Source organism: Chelonoidis abingdonii, chromosome 11, assembly GCF_003597395.2.
Source record: "Chelonoidis abingdonii isolate Lonesome George chromosome 11, CheloAbing_2.0, whole genome shotgun sequence".
In the NCBI taxonomy this organism is placed as follows: Eukaryota; Metazoa; Chordata; order Testudines; family Testudinidae; genus Chelonoidis; species Chelonoidis abingdonii.
The window spans coordinates 27,060,436-27,067,703 of NC_133779.1; the positions used below are offsets into that span (position 1 = coordinate 27,060,436).

General features: G+C 53.0%; 1 protein-coding gene and 1 long non-coding RNA gene across 3 annotated transcripts in view; both read left to right on the forward strand.

Annotated features, from left to right (window-relative positions):
* The window catches only part of LOC142047451 (uncharacterized), a 390,762-nt gene that overhangs the window by 239,134 nt on the left and 144,360 nt on the right, over nt 1–7,268 (forward strand). The gene's annotated exons all lie outside the window — the stretch shown is intronic.
* The window catches only part of LOC116822589 (excitatory amino acid transporter 1-like), a 138,467-nt gene continuing 137,547 nt past the window's right edge, over nt 6,349–7,268 (forward strand). For both annotated transcript variants that reach the window (XM_032776573.2, XM_032776576.2), the window contains exon 1: nt 6,349–6,396. The gene's annotated coding sequence lies outside the window, so the exon portion shown is untranslated. The remainder of the gene's footprint in view (nt 6,397–7,268) is intronic.

The following is a 7,268-nucleotide window of genomic DNA, read 5'->3' on the forward strand; positions in this document are numbered from 1 at the left end:
AACTGTCTCCCAGGACCCCACCACTATCTAAGCCTCCCTTCTCCTTGTCCCAACCGCCCCCTCCTGAGACCTCCCCAACTCCCCCAGGACCCCACCCCTACCTGTCCCCTGACATACCGATGGGACTCCCATGCCTCCCACTGCTGTCCGACTGCCCCCTGGACCTCTGTCCATCACCCCCCCTTCTCTCCTGCCCCGACTGCCCCCTGAACCTCCGCCCCATCCAAACTCCCTGTCCCTTGACTGCCCCCCCCGGAACCTACCCCTCTCCAACTCCCAGCCCCTTACCGTGCCACTCAGACCAGCGTGTCTGGCTCCATTGCAGCTCCAGACACAGTGCTACATACCTGCTGCTGTGCTCCCCACGGAGCCCACAGTCCCTTCCCCCCCCCCCCCCCCCACTGCCTTCCAGATTTGAACACCTCAAAATTCAGGAGTGCTCAAGCTCAGTTTGGGCAATGTTACTTCATTCTCCCAAATCAATATATTGATCCACTGTAACTCTGCTGTAGAAAAAGGTAGAATAAATTGAGCCAGAAATATGTTCCCAGTGGTTATTAGGACTGGAATTGCTATTCAACAGCCATTGCCTTTTGTTTGTTTGTTTAAAAGGAAGACAGACAGTGATATTGCATTGGCAAATTCCCCATAGAAAGAAAGAGTGAACAAAAGATAATAAAGGACCTCAAATTTTCCTCATTATGGAGGACGCTTACTAATATGCATCCAGAGTCCTCCAGTCACACAAGCAGTAAAGTGGAAACAGTTTCAGCAGCTCTGTAACCATACTGGAACCAATCCTGTCTGTGTTTTGTGGCACATCCAAAATCCTTGCTAAATGACCCGCCCTGGAGCGAGTTACTAGTGACCCAGGGCTGCGTGGAAGGAGGGTGAAGATGGTGGGGGGGGGGCGAGGCGGGAAGATGGGGAAGAGCCAGGGCTGGGGTGGCAGGAGGTGTGGTGGGGGAGAGCACTTGTGGGACGGGGACGGGAGCCACGCATGGGGCACGGGTGGGGGGGGGAGGGAGGAAGCCCAGGGGTGGGACAGGGGGCAGCAAAATTTTTGACTTGGGGCGGCAAAAACCTGAGCTGGTCCTGATGGCTCTAGATCTAGTAGTATAACAATTCAAGAAGGATGTTGATAACACTTAAGAAGGTGTCAGGAGACTGCCCATTAAGGACTAGAGAAACATGCCTTATAGTGATCTATTCAGCTTAACAAAGAGAATGTTAAGCGGGTACTTGATTAGTCATAAGTACCTACATGAGGAACAACTATTTAATAAATGCGGCCTCTTCACTCTAGCAAAGGAGAGCTAACATGATCCATGGCTGGAAATTGAAACTAGACATAACTGCAGACTTGAAATTAAGATGTACATTTTAATGTGATCGGTGATATATTAACCACCTGCTGAACAATATTACCAAGAGTTGTGGTGGAGAATTCTCCACTACCACTGGACAATTTTAGTCAGATTTGTGGAGATTTATAATATAAATAATTTTAGAGATTTTCTTGGCTCTCTTGTATGCCGGAGGTTAGGGGTTCCCTTCTGCTTGTAGCAGAAGACTAACTGGCTGCAACTCTGAAACTTCTGCTTGCTGGAATCTGTGAATCCATAACAAACTGCATTGTCACTGGCTATCGCCATTCAGGATTGCCCATCCGCTGTACACACTGCAGCACTGCATGCCCTACTACTCTGAAATCTGTACCCAACTCCACAAAGCAGGCTAAAATGTAAGTTCTTTGCCAAACAGCCTCATAGAATAGAGCAGCTTTACCCATCTTACCATTACTAACTGTCCAAGCTAGCAAAGGTAGTGGGGCACAACTTCATTGCCCACCAGTTCATAAAATAGATGGATGAAAGGAAAGCTTGAGATCTTCTAGGAAAGCGCAAATAATCCAACTCTAGCAAAGGAGCGCTGTGGAGGACTCCCGCTGTTGAGTGTCATCCCCTGCGCTCCCCAAGCCATTGTGTCCTCACTATTTAGCTGAAGGCCAAGTGTGCCATCCTGCGTACATTCCTTTTCCTTCTCTTCCTCTGTGCGTCTCACACCAGGAGCAGCCTCTTGGGGCTCCTGTCATTGGGAGGCGGTGTTTCCCTTGTTGAATTGGGCTTGTTGTGGGCATCACCTTGATTGTTTCTAGTCAGTCCGCGCCTAGGATAATTTTCCTAAGGACATCTGTCCATCAGGGCAGCGGATTCACACCTGGACGTTACTGGATGGGCACTGGACTTGGGGTTACTACAATGGTATGCAATCACTTGCAGCATATAGCCGCCACCAAGTGTGATAGTTGGAGTCGTTGTGGGAGCAGAAGATCTGGAGTGATGTGCACTGAGGCTATGTCCATGCCGACTGTACTCCAGCAAAATCACGCATTGTCAGGTTTCTGTATGTCGCAGAAGCAAAGCATGATTAGCTCACACTCAGCCTTATTTGACGTCATTATTAATGCATCCACATTGGCAAAGTCTACAGCCGTGCAGGATGGCATTTTAACTGAGCTGTAGAAATACAAGTGACCTTGCTCTAAGACTGCACATTTAAATAAAGGGTGAATGGTTAAAAAGAGCAGCACCTAAGATTGACTCTCAGCTTTGCTGGAACACCATCAACCTCAGTAGCCTCCAGTGCGTGTCAGAGAGTTTTCAGATGCTACCGAGGTGATGTGCTCTGCTGTCTCCACTGTTGTCTGTATCACATCGAGCTAGGCCCGTAGCCGTGTGTTCCCTCCTTGCTGCCCACTCGCAGAAAGCAGCTAGACACAGCAGACCCAAAGAGAATACCCCAATTATACCACAGGTTTCTAGTAAGGAACGAAGGCACGTCTCGGCCAGGTTTATTGCCGTATTGGACACAATTAATAGTTCCCTGTAGTTTCTTGCTAACTCAGGGCATACTATGAATAATGTGCCCCCGGTCAATGGACTCGGCTCATCAGTGGTGGGACTTCCACTGCCCCGCTTCCGGCCGGACAAAGACACGCCCCAGGGATGCTTCTTGAATCACCAGGTACAAACAAGTGTACACATCAGCTCCTTCCGTAGAGGGTTGACACTCAGATACTCGTCAGGTTTACAACCCCTCTATGTAGTAAGGGCGTGGCCTCTCACCTGTACATGTCTGTGTAGAACAAAACAACTCTATCCATCATATTACCCTTTTTGCCCCTGATATATGGATGTGTCAGCTTTCCTTGTATCGATGTGTGGAATGTGTGCATAGATGGAATTTCTTGATCTCTAGTGTCAGTTACCTTTAGTACGTATCTTCTTGCATCAGCCCTTTCCTTGCCAGCTTCTGGTGAGCAGAAGCCTGCCTCGGATCACAGCTTCACTTTTGCTTTATGTTAGCAAAGTCTTGACTATTACTTTAGTTTAGGCCTCAGGCCTCATACTAGGCCTCTGATACCAAGGTTTATATCTTAGGGCCTCCTCTTACTACAGGGGGTTTTGCCCAGGGGAAAAAGAAATTCCATGCCAATGGGTCCCCCAAACCTTGCTGGACTAGGGAGCTGCAGCCAACTAGCCTTTGGAGCAGATGCTGCCATTAGTTATGGGCCTAAGCTTGAAAACCAAATCCAGACATTCCTAGGGGCAGGGAGGTGCAGCAATCTGGACTGGAACCTAGATTCAAATCTTGCAGCTCAGGCTCATCTGGTGCATGATTAAAAGAAATGTGAACCACCGTGGCACCTATCTCCAGCAGTAATCCCAGCCACTCCCAGGAATAGAGTTTTGGCAGAGCTGCTGGGCAGGGGTTCATCACACTCTCCATGCACTGTCTCTGGAACATGATAGTGGTGCCTCTACTACAAAGTCTAACTGAACCTTACCTTTAAGGGTATGCCTACACAGCAATTAAAAACCTGCCACTGGCCTGTGCTTGCTGACTCAGGCTAAGGGGTTGTTTAATTGCAGTGTAGAAATTCAGGCTCAGGCTACAGTCTGGGCTCTAGGACCCTGTAAGGTAGGAGGGTCCCAGAGCTCAGGCCATAGGCACTGAATCTGTGGGTGCTGCAGGGCTGGAGCACCCATGGGGAAAAATTAGTGGGTGCTCCGCATCCAGCAGCAGCCAAGCTCCCCCAACCCCCACCCCCACTCCACTTCCTCCTCCCCTGAGCACACCGTGTCCCTGCTCCTCCCCCTCCCAGTGCTTCCCGGCTGCTGCCTAACAGTTGTTTGGTGGTGTTTAGGACTTTCTGGGAGAGAGGGGGAGGAGTGGTGATGTGGTGTGCTCTGGGGAGGAGGTGGTAAAGAGACAGGGCAGGAGTGGGGTCTTGGGGGAAGGGGGTGGAATCAGGGCAGGCCAAGGATATGGCAGGGGCGGGGGTCAAGCACCCATCGGGCAGAGAGGAAGTTGGCATCTATGGCGCAGGCTACAGCCCAAGCCTGAAATTCTACACTGTGGTAAAACAGCCCCTTAGCCCAAGTGCTGTGAACCTGAGGCTTGTGTCTAATTACAGTGTATACATACCCTTAGGGCAGGGGTGGGCAAACTTTTTGGCCCAAGGGCCACATCTGGGTATGAAAGTTGTATGGCGTACCATGAATGCTCACAAAATTGGGGGTTGGCTGCAGGAGGGGGTGAGGACTCTGGCTGGGGGTGCAGGCTCTGTGGTGGGTCCAGAAATTATCTTTCCTCTGGACTGAATGCTGAAGGTTTGTGCCTTATTGCCAGTGTGAAGGGACATATGGAGATGGAACATATCACTTTCTCTTGCTATTCCTACTCCTGCTGGTTGATCTTGGGCCCCCCATGCTGTAGGAAAGGGGGCTCCCATGGTGTTTTGGTATTTTCACTTGAAGACAAATCCAGGATGTGCAAGAAACAAAAATAATGGCCCCAAACTTCCTCCAGTGTCAAAGGAACGGCTTGGAGCATTAGGGCTACTGGAGTTTCAAGGTAAAGGTCAGGCAGTTTTTATTTTACCCTAATGGGGACACCAGTGCAGGGACACGCTAGGGCAGGGGTAAGCAACCTACGGCATATGTGCCGAAGGCAGCATGCGAGCTGATTTTCAGTGGCACTCACGCTGCCTGGGTCCTGGCCACTAGTTTGGGAGCTCTGCATTTTAATTTAATTTTAAATTAAGTTTCTTAAATATTTTAAAACATTATTTACTTTACCTACAACAGTAGTTCAGTTATATATTATAGACTTATAGAAAGAGACCTTCTTAAAATGTATTACTGGCACGCGAAACCTTAAATTAGAGTGAATAAATGAAGACTCGGCACACTACTGCTGAAAGGTTGCCGACCCCTGTGCTAGGCTGAGTCTCTCCAGCCAGGCCTGGTTCCCCTCCTAACCACAGACCCTTATCTCCCTGCATGGCTCTTTCCAGCTGCCGAGGCGGTGACAGAACCAGCAGGGCACGCCTAACCCAGGAGCGCAGAGCTCTGCCACTCCTAGACTCTGCTCCTCAGCCTGGCCACCACTGGCCTTATTAGAAACATGGGAGGTGAGCAGGCGCAAGCCTAGCAGGAGGGATCACTGGACTCAGGAACCAACTGATTGCATGGGACAACTAATGAGAAAACGGGGAGTGGCGTGATGGTCAAAGGTTCAAAATAAGGGTACCGGATGGGGACACTGAGCAGAGAACCCCGGACAGCACCCACTGCTCCTCAAAGGTGTCAAGGGAGCCAGCGGATACTGCCCGGTAGAACTCTGCCCGGAGATGTGAGACCAAGGAGGAACGGAAATAGGCTGCACAGTCGCAGAGCACCCCCCTCAACATCCTCCTCCTGGTATTATAGATGGTAGTTTTGGCCAGAGCCAGGAGGAGGTTGATGAGGTCTCGTGACCTCGTGGGGCCAGGGATAGGGTGTGCAAAAATGAACAGGTGTGGGGGAAAGTGCAGCCAGAACCTCAACTAGATGTTCTGGAGCAGCCAGAATAGGGGCTGCAGCCTGGCGCATTTGAGAGAGGCGTGTGCCAGCTTCTCCCTCACACCGCAGAAGGGGCAGGGCTCGGGTACGGGGGTGAACCATGCCGGATGCACAGCCGGGCTCACCGCTCCGTGAAGGCGCCACCAGCCCACGTCCCCAGTGGGCAGTGAGACCTGGCGGAACAGAGGCTGGGGCTCCTCAGCCTGCACAGGCAGTAAATAGTCCTGGCACTTGGTGCTGGAGCGCGAGGGGTGAGGAAATGCAACGGGTGGCACACGAGCGGGCACAGCTGGTCCCTGCGCACGGGTCACAAGCGAAGCAGCTGCAGCGTGTGCGGGCTTCAGCCCCTGGCCCTGCCGCGAGCCTCCCGCTCCGGCCGCGCAAGGGTTAACGGCCTCCGGGCAGCGGGGCCTGGCCAATGGCAGCGCGGGGCGGGGGCCTGGTTCCGCGCTCGCCGCTTCCCCTGGGCCGGCGGGACCCGCGCTCTGTAAGTACCGCGGCCGCTGGGCCGGGACGGGTGGGTTCGCGCGGCCGCTGCAGCGGAGCAGATGGCGGGCGGGGAGCGGACGGTGGGGGCAGGCCGGGAACGAGCTCCGGGCCGGCGCCTCTCTTCCCGCCAAAACGCCGGGCGCCGCAGCGCGGTGCTGCCTGACCTGCCTGTCGTGCTGCCGGGGAGACGGATCGGGACTGAATCCCGCGGCCCCGCGGTGCTTCATTTGTAGCCCGGGCTGGATCCGGCTCTGCACAGCTACAGCTCGGGGCCGTTATCTCCCACGGAGCGGAGCCAGCCTCGGCTGCTGGCTCTGGCTGCCCTCGGGCTTGCCGGGCGCTCGGAGCGGGTCAGGCAAATGCTCCTCCTGTGCCATGAGCTAGCGGCGGCTGCACCTGTGCCCGACCTAGGCCGTGGCTGGAGGCGTCAGCCCAGAATAAACCTTTTAACAGCTGCAAACCTGGCTTCAGGGGGCGCAGAGCCCCAGAAAGCGCCTCTTGTAAGGAAATGTTCTGTGGGGGCCCTGTGTAGGTCACAGGGAGCTCTGTGTGCAGAGGACAGAAATGTAGGGCTCAGCCCAGGCTGTCGAGGGAACAGGTTCTCTTTGGGGGCCTCCAGGGCTTTTGTCCTCAGCTCTCACATTCTAACCGAGGGGGCTGACTCCTTTAACTAAGTATCAGAGGGGTAGCCGTGTTAGTCTGGATCTGTGAAAGCAGCAGAGAATCCTGTGGCACCTTATAGACTAACAGAGGTTTTGGAGCGTGAGCTTTCGTGGGTGAATACCCACTTCGTCAGACGCAGGTAGTGGAAATTTCCAGGGGCAGGTATATATATGCTAGCAAGCAAGCTAGAGATAACGAGGTTAGTTC